The sequence below is a fragment of the Protopterus annectens genome, chromosome 5.part1, assembly GCF_019279795.1.
Source record: "Protopterus annectens isolate FY-2018-M chromosome 5.part1, PAN1.0, whole genome shotgun sequence".
Lineage (NCBI taxonomy): Eukaryota > Metazoa > Chordata > Ceratodontiformes > Protopteridae > Protopterus > Protopterus annectens.
This window is the reverse complement of record NC_056736.1, coordinates 616,591,967-616,604,466: the sequence shown is the minus strand read 5'-3', so window position 1 is coordinate 616,604,466 and position 12,500 is coordinate 616,591,967. Positions and strand designations below refer to the sequence as shown.

General features: G+C 42.5%; 1 protein-coding gene across 1 annotated transcript in view; it reads left to right on the top strand.

The window, feature by feature from the left end:
* Nucleotides 1–12,500, top strand: part of RXFP2 (relaxin family peptide receptor 2) — a 1,960,183-nt gene that overhangs the window by 1,713,226 nt on the left and 234,457 nt on the right. The window lies entirely within an intron of this gene.

The following is a 12,500-nucleotide window of genomic DNA, read 5'->3' as shown; positions in this document are numbered from 1 at the left end:
GATTTTCCTTTTAACACCCACCACCACCCAAATTAATTAATTTCATATCCTAGAAGTACAAATCAGTACAATATATTTACCTGGTTTTCCACAATGTGCACATGTACTCTCACTCAGATCGATTGTGGAAGTAAATTTTGACAATATTGAAATGCTTTTAATTTAGTGGTATTGGAAGTGTGGATATTGTAACAAGGTGACTACACTGAGAAAATATTTTGTTTTGCCACAAAAAAGTGCATGTCTAAGCAAGCTACTAGATGAAATTTCAAATATAAACCAACTTGTAACTCACATAAAAGTTTCTCCTTTACAAGTCCTACTGGACCATAGCATGACTCAGTTCACCACTGGGGTAATAATCCCACTTTACAGCAAAACATTATACCCTAAGTAATTTCTGGCATTATGCCAATAGGTTCTGCACTAAGAGCATTAACAATATGGATGTAATGCTACTGCAGATACTTTGTGTAGTTATCGGCTTCAACAGGAGTTAATTAGATAGGTCGGCCATTACAGGAAACTATAATAGAGTATCCATACGAATTGTGAGGCCCAATGCCACAAACTCAAACCAACCACACCACTGTAAAGTCCATTGTTTCTCTGTAGTGCCTAACCAAAAGGATATTATTCTTAAAAAAATAAGTTGTCCCGTCCCCCCCTTAAATAACTACACTACATACAAAAAGACATTTGACAACCTTTATTAAAATGTATTATACAATGAACTATGTACACAAAAACCAACATTAATTAACTTCTTCAACAACGATGATCTCCGGGCAGCATCACCACTCACCCTGGATGAACTTTACCTCAAGGCAGCGTACCAACTCACCTTGATACCTTCTCCACCGGGGCAGCGTACCTACTCACCCACATAAAGAGGCAGCGTACCTACTCACCTCATACCATACCAAAACCATAAACCAATACACCTTCTTTAGAGGGGGAACAGAAGAGGACAATCCTGTCCATCTTCTCAGCCACCAGCCTGATCCCAGGCTGTTCCCCCTCCTAAACCTTAGCCACAATCATATACTCTAAAAAGAGTTTCAGATGCAAATTAAAAAGATCCAGACCCACATCATTAAGGTGTACTCCATCTGTCCGATACCAAGACTCCTCTCTATCCCCAAAAATCTCTATGGTCAATAGTATGCATCCCCAAAATCCTTAATTGCCTAGCCAACCTTTGATTCACACATCTTCTAACCCTTTCAATCACCTTATGACTATATGCAGCCCTCCAACACAAACGCGGAACCAACTCTGACCACACAATTTCCATACCCGGGTACAATGCCTGTAATCTCATCAAATCTCGCAGCATAATGTCCACCAATTGTTTTTTAGGAACAATGCCCAAGTCATTACCCCCTAAATGAATACCCATATATCCATGACATCCCACCTTCAGTTTAGCCCTCTCAAATTCATGTAACAACCCTTCCCACCTAAGCCCCCTAACACATGCCAGGACACTGCCCACCCTAAATGTGCTAAACCCAAATTTACCCCATCATCCCTAACTAAAGCACGCTTCTCTGCCCAGTGGATGAACGAATGCCGCAAGATGATAACGTGCTTCCCTAAAAGAAAAGAAGAAAGATTAATCATCAGACCATAACTTATCTAATATAAGACAAAAATGCATTTGAAGACCACCTCCCCTCCCTTTTAATCAATTCAATAGAACTAACCTCTCTAGCTAAATCTGAAGCCCTACCTACCCTGAACGAGTGAGCTGCAAACCTCTCCACTGGAAATCCCATACAATGTAAAACCTTCCTCACCAAAAGTATGATTCTACTACTCGACACCACCTTCCCATCCACTGAACAAAAAATTAACTGATCCACACTCCCCTTTCGCCTCCTCACAAATTCTTTTGCCCACATTACTGGACAAATGCAATGATTCCTGTCCGATTTAAGCACCACCACACATCTCCTACCCAACTGATCAGCCTTACTCCTCCTTAATGCAATAGTAACCTCGCCCTCCCCTATGATGACATCCTTCCAACATAACGAGCCTAACAACTCCGAAATATGAAAAGCACCAAAATATAACCATGTACATAACGCACCCCACATAAAATAATCCATAGACCCCTTTTGCAACAAACCTAACCCTTTCAACAAAACTTTCAATATAACCCTCGTAATTGACCATCTAGTATCCTTACGTTCCACCACCATTCTACCCCAACCCCTTAACATACTCCCTAATGTCCAAGACTTAGTGAAATCCTGCAACCTCGCTACCTTAGCAAAAATGCTAATTGCAGCCAAATCCACCTTAACCATCTGCAAAGCTCTGCCTAACCCCCAAGCACGAGCTACATATTGCAGTAGTAATTCCTCTGACCATACCCCTTCCTCCTCTGGCAGCTGCAAAATAAACTGATTAAAATCAGAAAGAGCCCTACCATACGCCTTCCTTGTAGAAGGGGCCCAGGAATGCCGTACCAACCGCCTGGCTACATCGACCCAAGATTCCACACCTCCTCTGGTAGGATTTCTGGCACCTCCTCCGCCCATGGAACCAACCCTCGAAACCTGCAAAACTGAAATCGGAACAAGCTATCAGCAATCTCATTCTTTACACCAGGCACATGCACTCCTGTAAAAGAAAAATTATTAGAAGGCTCTGCAAAACCAATTTATGTAATGCCAACAATAACAAGCCCGACTTAGCTGTCTTCTTTTGCAATACCCTCACTACAGCCATATTGCCTGAGTGAAAAACTACTCGTTTGCCCCTCAATTGCTCCTTCCACACCACCAAAGCTACCCATATAGGCATCAATTCCAGAAAGGCCACATCCCGCTTCCATACCTCCTCCCAATCCCGAGGCCATTCAGCCGCAAACCACCGACCCCTAAAATAGGCCCCCATGCCAGCACCCCCAGCTGCATCCATAAACAACTGAAGTTCCTCCTGCCCCACCCAGTCTGACTGCCAAAAAGATATCCCATTAAATTGTTGCAAAAACCTGTTCCACAAACCCAAGTCCTCCCGCACCAATTGGGTTACCCTAATCCAATGGTATTTGCTCTTACCCCCTTTCAGCAAGTATGCCAGTGACCTACAAAAAGCTTGCCCTGGGTGTACCACTCGACAGGCAAAATTCAAAAGCCCCAGCAACTCCATAACTGAACGAATCCGAATCTTATCCTTACCCAACACTGAATGTATCACCGACCTAAGCCTCTCTATTTTATTCTCTGGTAAACAAAACAATCCCCACTCTGCATCAACAGTTAATCCAAGAAATTCTAATGCCCTTGCCAGACACTCCATCTTATACTGAGCCAATGGTACCCCTAGCTCCTCACACATAACCATAAACTCCCACAAACCCTCCTGTGCTCCTACCTTTCCTATACCCACCAACAGAAAATCATCTAAATAATACACTGCCTTTTGAGTCCCCAATTTTTGCTGCCAAATCCAATGCAATACTGTACTGAACTCCTCAAAAGTCGCACATGCCACTGAACAACCCATGGGCATAGCCTTATCAAAGTAGTACTTATCTCCAACCTGCATCCCCAATAGTGGCCAATCCTCCCTCCTAATAGGCAACAATCGAAAAGCCGACTCAATGTCGACCTTAACCAACCATGGCTCACTAAATTCCCTAATCACTTTTACTGCATCATCTAAGGAAGCGTAATGCACCCTAACCTCCTCTTCTGCAGTAAAATCATTTACTGAATTCCCTTCCGGATAAGACAAGTGATGTATCACCCTGAATTCCCCTTCTCACTTCTTCGGCACCAACACCAAAGGCGACACCCTGTAAGTACTAAAAGGCGGACTATCAAAAAGACCCAATAACCACCCTGCCCTACTCTCTTTCTCCAATAAAGCCTCCAAGATGTCCTCTTTACCTTGAACAGATCGTAAATTCTTACAACCTCCCACCCCTTTCCCACTGTGGACTTAATAGGAAACCCCTTTTGAAAACCCTGTATTATCTCCTCTTTGATGGCCAAGCCAGGAAACCGATGAAGCTTATCCCGGAGAACCTTCACCTTAATAGGGAACGGCGCCCCTCCCTCTATTGCCTCTAAAGAACCTGAGTCCAAATCCCCAAGACCCACGAAAATTACCCCTCCCCCGAGCCGGCTGAAAGCCTTGCCAACCAAAACCACCTTCACGACCCATCACATTGGAGTTCCAGGACAAATCCTGCCGACCACAGCTAGTGGCCAAATGACCCCCTCCACATCTCGAACAAACTTGGGCAAATTTGCACCCCACCCATTAACAGGAGCCACTATTAAATGACCAACACACATCCGCTGTCTCCGGTCCACTCCACCTTCTGTTAGAGCCCACATAACTATCCATCATTGTAGCCAGCCATAGATCTGGGTGACGCACCTCCCAATGAAGTGACTAGTCCACAGCCTTCCATTTGCAGAAACGCTGATCATACCAGAGCCACGCATTACCCGGCCTTAACAGCTGCGCATCACAAATGGTAAGGAAATAGCCTAGCAGCGGCAGAGCCAAGGACCCGTCCTTCTCCAGCTGCACTGTGATAAAATAAATAAAGCCAATCACCCAATTATCCCATGTCCTAGGGCAAAGCTTACCTACCCTCTGCCTTCCCAATGCTGCTAAGGCCGCTAACAAGTCCTTACTGTTAGAGGACTCTGCTTCCACTAGCCATTGGGCCCCTTCTGAATCAATCAGCTCAAACAAATCCACATACTCCCCTTTCCAAATTTTTTCCTTAACCGGACCCGAAATATGTGGAGTCAGAATAACTGCTCCTGTCCCCTGCCCCAAAGACTGGGTAGCCAACCAATCCTCAGGCTGCAGCCCAAAATCAGAGCCTACCTCTGAGCCCAAGCCCAAACTGTCCCCAGAACCCCCCACCCCCCATCGCATCTCTAACCGGGTACCTGGCACCCTCTGCTAGCTGCCTCTGCCCCTCCTCTATCCCTTGCATACCGCCCCCGAGATCTCCAACTGCCAAGTCGTCATCCCTCCCCACCCCCCCATCCTCATCCCCTAGCTCCCCCGACAATGCTGTTGTAATAAAACCATTACCTGCACCTTCATCTTGCGATGTGCTGGGAACCGTAGTCTCCACTGCCATCCCCTGCTGCAATGCCTGCTGCTTTTCCCCCCAGCTGGGGTTCTCAATGCCGTGCGTCACCTCTTCCGACCTGGGGTCTGCTCAGGTTCCAGTACCACCTCCACTGTTGTTACCTCCTGAAACAGCTCCTCTGCCTGAGCCATGATTGCTTGCCACCTCTGCCTCAGCTCTGGTAATTTGGCCATCTGTAAAAGAGAAACAAAATATTAGCACTACTCTATAAGCCCGACTGTCCTAATCTCCCCAAACCCCTGGTATTGCCTTGCCCAGCACCTTAACTTATCCCTGCCTGCCCACCGTCACCTTTCACCCCTCCTGTCAGCCACCTCCTATCATTAGTACCCCATCCTACCCTAGCATATCCCCTATCAATATCCCTCCCCCTATGTATCTATGAGGGGAAAAAAATAATAATTAATTAATTAAGTCCCTCTAACTATCTCCCTATCACTCAACCACCCAATCCCCTCACCATTCACACAAACAAGGCTAAACACACTTACCTTCCCTCCCAGCATGATCCTCTATCTAAGTAACGATTATTCCACGCAGTGCGCATGCACAAACTGGCACTAGGACCTAATGGCCGAAAGACCAGCAGTAGCAACCCACTACACCACCAGGGAGGACAGAGAAACCATATCACCACTACCACCACCAAAAACTGGGACAGAGGGACACGCGACCAGCCACAACGCCATCCTGAAGGACCAGCAGACTGACCGACACCCACGAACCCACCAGAGAGCACGGACTGACAACCGCCACTGTACCACCGACGAAGAAGACGACAGACCCTCTGCACTCAAGGCTCAAACACCTGGGAAGCAACACGGACACATTGGCCCATGAACCCACCAGGGATAAGATGCTCAGGACAACCGCGACTCCATTCTGAAGGGGAACCGGAGAGGCAGACGGACACCCCGAACCCCCCAGGGAGCGCGAACCGTAAACACCACCACACCACCAATGAAAATGGAGCCAGGAGCATGCTGGACCCATGAACCCACCAGGGATAAGCTATTCCTATACCGATGGACACCCAGACGACCACAAAGCCATCCTGAAGGGGAACCGTAGAGCAGACAGACACACAACCCCCCCCCCCCAGGGAGTGCGAACCGCAAACACCACCACTACCACCAACAAAATGGAGCCAGGCGCACGCTAGACCACTGGGGAGCTGATCCGCTGCTATACCCCAATGCAACTGCCACCCACGACCACCGGGAGAACATCTACCCCAGGAACAAACACAACCGGCCCAAAAACCCACCAGGGAGCATGAGCGGATGATCTACTGCTACCCCCCATCCTTACTGGGACCGGATTACACCGATGGACCCCCCCCCTTTGTCTACCACGACCACCAGGGGAACATCTTACTGTTGTTTTTTTTTTTTTTTTTTTTTTTAACTGTACCCCAACCACATGGCACCGACAGCCTGCTACCCGACGGAGCTAATGACAGGCCCAGCCTCCCCCCACAAATGTCCCTCGACCCCATGGCCCCACCAAACAAGGCCCAATGAATCCCCAGGAGACCGGCGGACGACAGGAGCACGGAAAACTTCACCCACCCAGGTAAGCCTAGGACTATTCCCATCCACTTTATTATCTATAGCTACATTATTCTGTATATATATATTTTTTTTGTTATCCACCCTGCAACCATTCACCCACACACATACACACATACACACACACATACACACACACACACACACACACACACACACACACACACACACACACACACACACACACACACACACACACACACACACAGTACTCTATCACCCTTTCCTATCAGTAAGCTCAAACTATCTTCCTAGACTCCAGCCCCCCCCTTAACCTAATCCCTAGAAAACACCAAAGGGGGAACTGACCCAAACCACCTAACCCCTTTTCTCCCCACCATCCAAGGCCTACCTTCATCCATGATACCTACAGCTCGTCTGGACATTAGCTAGTTATCACTCTACCAACTCATGCCAAATGTGCCTACTTCCTCTAATCCCAAACCCTTAGTACTGTCAGAAGTCCCACCTACTCCTACCTCACTTCCTTTTACATCTTCCTCTCTCCTTAACCCTTTCACCACCACAAACCCACTATCCTAACCAACTGCAATCCTTGCCTTCCTTTCTACCACTATACCCTCCCCATACCCCTTTACTCCCTTACTCGCAGGACCGGGACAACTTAGTTTATCCCAAACTGCATTTGTGAAGTTCTTTGCATTTACTTTGATTTTTATCATATATTTCTACATGTGTCTCTCTCTATATAGATAGATAGATAGATAGATAGATAGATAGATAGATAGATAGATAGATATAGCTTGGGATGTAAAATAGTTGCTCAGCACCTACTCAAAGAACACCTGTCTAAGTCTTGACTTCTCTACTGTTGCTCCACTCCTGGATAATAACCCCACCTAACCATACTTCTCCATTGTACAGATTTTCGCAGAATGTGCAGATTTTTGCCTCTTATTTTTGGTCTGTTTTTCATAAAATTTTAATTTTCTACTAAATTAGTGACAAATCTTTAAAGATTGAAGTTAGAAAATAATGGCAGCCATTTGAGTTTCAGACTCCATATCCTTCAGAAAATTCATGCTAATATGAAACAGAGAGACGAGATTGCGTTGGTTTGGACATGTGCTGAGGAGGGATGATGGGTATATTGGGAAAAAGATGCTAAGGATGGAGCTGCCAGGTAAGAGGAATAGAGGAAGGCCTAAGATAAGGTTTATGGACGTGGTGAGAGAGGACATGCAGGCGGTTGGTGTGACAGAGCAAGATGCAGAGGATAGGAAGAAATGGAAAGAGATGATCCGCTGTGGCGACCCCTAACGGGAAAAGCCGAAAGAGAATGATGATGAAACATGTTATTCTATCAACTTTCTCAATTTGTAAGAGCAGTATTTAAAAATTACCCTTATTTTTGGGCCTTTGTCGCACTTTTATTCATGGGTTTGTCTAGATTTCTTGTTCTAAGAGGTTGAGAGGTATGAACAAACTTTATTGCCTCCTTTTTGATACTTTCTCTAATTTCTTTGTTTTCATCCCTATCTCAGACTCATAGTCTACTGCCTCTTGCCTAACTCACTGCAATTTTTTTTTATGAAAATAAGTGCACAAAAACAAAACTACAGCTATGTCTTTTGTACTGCTCTCCGTCAGATTTCTAAAACATGTATATAATAACAGTGTTTGCCAGTGTTACCAGCGAATCATGGCATTGCACTAATGCCAATTCCTGGAATACTGCACTGGTCTCCCATAAAGAATGTACTTTGTATGTTTTCTGAAATCCTTCATCAGTTATTGTCTATGCGCTGTTAATGACATACGAATTTTGTATTGATCACCTTGAAGTATTTATTTTATTTATTTTATTTATTTTACATTTGTTTACCAGGCTAGTCCAACTGGATATATTTCCATTTTCAGCAGAGGCCCGGGGAGAAAAGCTCCACATTTGGGTTAGTACAACAAGTCATTCAATAAAAGAAAGCAAAAAAAACAGTGGTTAGTAAAAAAAAGTACATACAGAATTAAGGTGCAAACAAAAAATATATGAGAAAGTTTATGCTAGTGAGGACATATTACTTCTATTTACAGTATAGGAGTAGGGGAGTTAAACTTAGTAGGATATTCAAAGAGAGTAAATATATATAAGCAATGAAAAAATGCAACCATCTGGAATTGTTAATTAAATTGAAACAGAGACTAATTAACAAAGGTATTAGGAGCTAGTTCTACAGATGGGAGAGAGTAGGAGGGGGAGGAGAGGTAGAGCTCATAAGTAGAGTCATAAGATTAGTCAGGATTGATGCATGGGCATAGCCAGAGAGTCTTTAGGTGTTGTTTGAGTTTTTGTTTAAAGAGGAAAAGTGATGACATAGTACTTAGAGTGGTAGGTAGTGAGTTCCAGTGTTTACCTATGGTGTTAGAAAAAAGTGAATCGCCTGCAATGTTATTGGACTTAGTTAGCTTCACAAGAGGTTTATTAGAGGAGCGCAGTGTAATGTTACTGCACTCAAAACTGCATTTTTTTTTTCATCTTATGGAGCTTTTCTCCACAGGCCTCTATGGGAAATGGGTACTGAATGAGCCAGCTGGGCTATCCCAGTCAATAAATGTAAAAAAAAAATAATTTTTTTATAAGTAGGTGCAGGATATGTGATTTTTACTGGAGGATGCATTTTACATTCAAACTATAAAAAAAAATGTCCTTGATATCACTGAACTTGCAGTTTTCCATTCTTAGCAAGTGATAAACAAACGGCATGTTGAAGAGCAGGTTTTAGTTATGGTGCATGGATTTTTTGTCAAGTGTAGCAGCACTTGTTTTTCTCAGGACTCCTCTTGTACATTAATTCTTTGTTCTAGAATGCTGAGTGATGAAACAGCATTTCACTGTGAAGGAACCCATTTTCTAAGTTGCAGAAATCGACTTTAAAATTCATTTCCGTTACTCAGCTGTCCACCAGACACTCAAACAAATAATGATCCTAGCCTGATATCAAAGAAACATTAGGAGGAAACGCAGCTGCCTTAAGCTGCCTGGTAGCTTACATAGATTTTTCTGGATACTTTGGTTTCTTTCTGCCTTCAAATGTCCCATAAAGTGTTGTTGAGTTTCTAAATTGCCCATAGATGTACATGTAGCATATGACTGACTGCACAGGTGTATTCTGTGACAGACTAGAACCCTGTCAAGAAACAGCATCAAAGCCCTGTACCCATTGGCTAACAATACCTCTTCAGTACCTCCATGATCCTGCAAAGGATAAAAAGTTAACAGAAAAAGAATGGATAGAATACTTGAGTAAATTAAAATCAAATCTGGATATCAGTATATCATTGCCATTTGTTAGGCTTGGGGGAATACTTTAAAGTAGTAAGAACCTCTGTATATAATTTACTTAGATGGATTACCTAAATGTCAGCTTGTAATTATCTATCTAAATCATTCATAAATGAGCAACATCTATTAGTCAATCTTCTATAGAACCATTATTTCCAGCAGACTTCTCATTTGGCGATTCAGACAAAAAGGATATTCCTTGTGTTTTTGAAATGTTTATTTTCAATTTATGCAAATATATCCAGTGTTGAACACTGTGAGAATTGCAGCATTTTATATAATCCATATATGTGTCTGCCTGAGTAAGACTACAAATGTTGCATAGTCTGCATGGTCCATACATTCAAAGGGCTTTGGTAAATCAATAGCTAAGGCTGAGCAAGATTTATAACCATTGTGGGCCATGTAGATGTCATCAAAGAAGATGATCATAGCAAATCTATTTCCTCAGAAAGTTTTTTGAAACATTCTTCTCTAAATATTCCCAGTACTGATCTGTGACGCGTTTCTCAAATGTTTGACATTGGTGATTAACAGACTATCAGCCCATAGTTTTGTTATTAATTCTTTGACCCTTTTTAATGATCTGAAGACAAGTATCTCTTCTAGTTGTATGAGAATTTACTTTCAAAAGTGTGGTAATGGGAAATATAAAGAACTCTGTTCCCAGTTTTATCAGTTTTAAGTAAGTAACTATCATACCGCATATCATTTGTGTCAATTGTGCTGCTTAATTACCCAATAAATTTATCTACATCTGTTAATAAAACAACAAAGAAACAAAATAAAGATTAAATCAGAAAAAAACAAACTCTTCGTTATGCTCACTGTGTTGACCAAATTCCTGTGTGCAAAGTAAGCACTGATTTTTAAACTATAGATTTATCTTCTTTTAATAAAACATAATTTAAGAGTTGAACACTTTATTTTTAATTGCGTATTTCCTCCATCAAGAAATGTACTAGACTGGGTTTCTTTCTATTCTGCTTAGCCTATGTCTGTGGTAACCATTTTTGTTTTCTCTGCAAAGACTTCTTAAGTAAAATTATTGCTTGCTAAATTCTACTCAAGCATCCTTTGTTTTCTCAATAATGTATTTCCTAAATAATTTATTTTTTGCTTTATTGCTTCCATAGATATTTTATCAAATATTGTAATTTCATTGTTTTATGTTTCTTGTTACTAATGGGGTTAAGTCCTCTAAAATTCTTTTAAAATAACTATTGTAACATACCTATTTTTTATTCATATCTTTAATTCAATAAAATAGTCAGGTTGAACTATATTAACATTTCCACTATGAGTCACCAACTTAGAATTTCACAAGGATGTTAGTTTAGCAATCACAGACTAATAACTCCAGTAAAGAAAGAAGACCTGTATGCCTTCAGTTCAGGAAGGTGATATACTATTCAACCTACAGATCCAAGAATAAAAAGAAATTTTACTATGTTTTTGTTAAGCAAGTATTTTCAGGGATGCTTGACAAAACAAATCTGGTTCAAAACCATATTCAGACAATTCCAGGGTAAAAAGAAAATGAACCCTTACATCATTTTTATTTATTTATTTATTTTATTTATTTATTTAACATTTGTTGACCGGGAATGTCCGACTAGGTTCCACAGAGCCTGTTTTCAGCGGAGGCCCGGGGAGAAATGCTCCAGATGCATGTCTTTGGAATGTGGGAGGAAACCGGAGTACCCGGAGGAAACCCACGCGAACACAGGGAGAACATGCAAACTCCACACAGAAGGCACCCCAGCCGGGAATCGAACCAGAGAACCTCTTGCTGTGAGGTGACAATGTTAACCACTGCACCACTGTGCCACATTTTCAAGCTCACAGAGAAAGTCAGCACAAGATGAAGTCTGTAATAAACATAGGATGGGAGTTATAGAAGAATCAAGCAGTGATAAGAGGAGCCCTATGTTAGTCCCTAAATTTGATAAGCCCATAAGATTCTATGATGGCTTTAGAAAGCTGTTAAGCATCTCAGCATTTGATAGCTAACTGATGACTAGGGTAGATGAACTTATAAAAAGCTTAGGGAAGGCAAGGTTCCTGATTGCACTAGGCCTCACCAAGAGGTACTAGCACCTGATGACTAGGGTAGATAAACTTATAAAAAGCTTAGGGAAGGCAACATTCTTGATTATACTAGGCCTCACCAAGAGGTACTAGCACCTGATGACTGGGGTAGATAAACATATAAAAAGCTTAGGGAAGGCAAGGTTCCTGATTACACTAGGCCTTAACAAGAGATACTAGCACCGGTTGACTAGGGTAGATTATATTATAAAAAGCTTAGGGAAGGTAAGGTTCCTGATTAGACTAGGCCTCACCAAGAGGTTCTAGCAAATTCCTATAATAGCTGAAGCAAAACAAAAAACATTTTTTCAACACCTAAATGATTATTTTGCTGTATCATCTTCCCTTTTTGGGTTGCAGTGTCCCAGCAACCTTTCAATTTCTCATGGATTTAGCC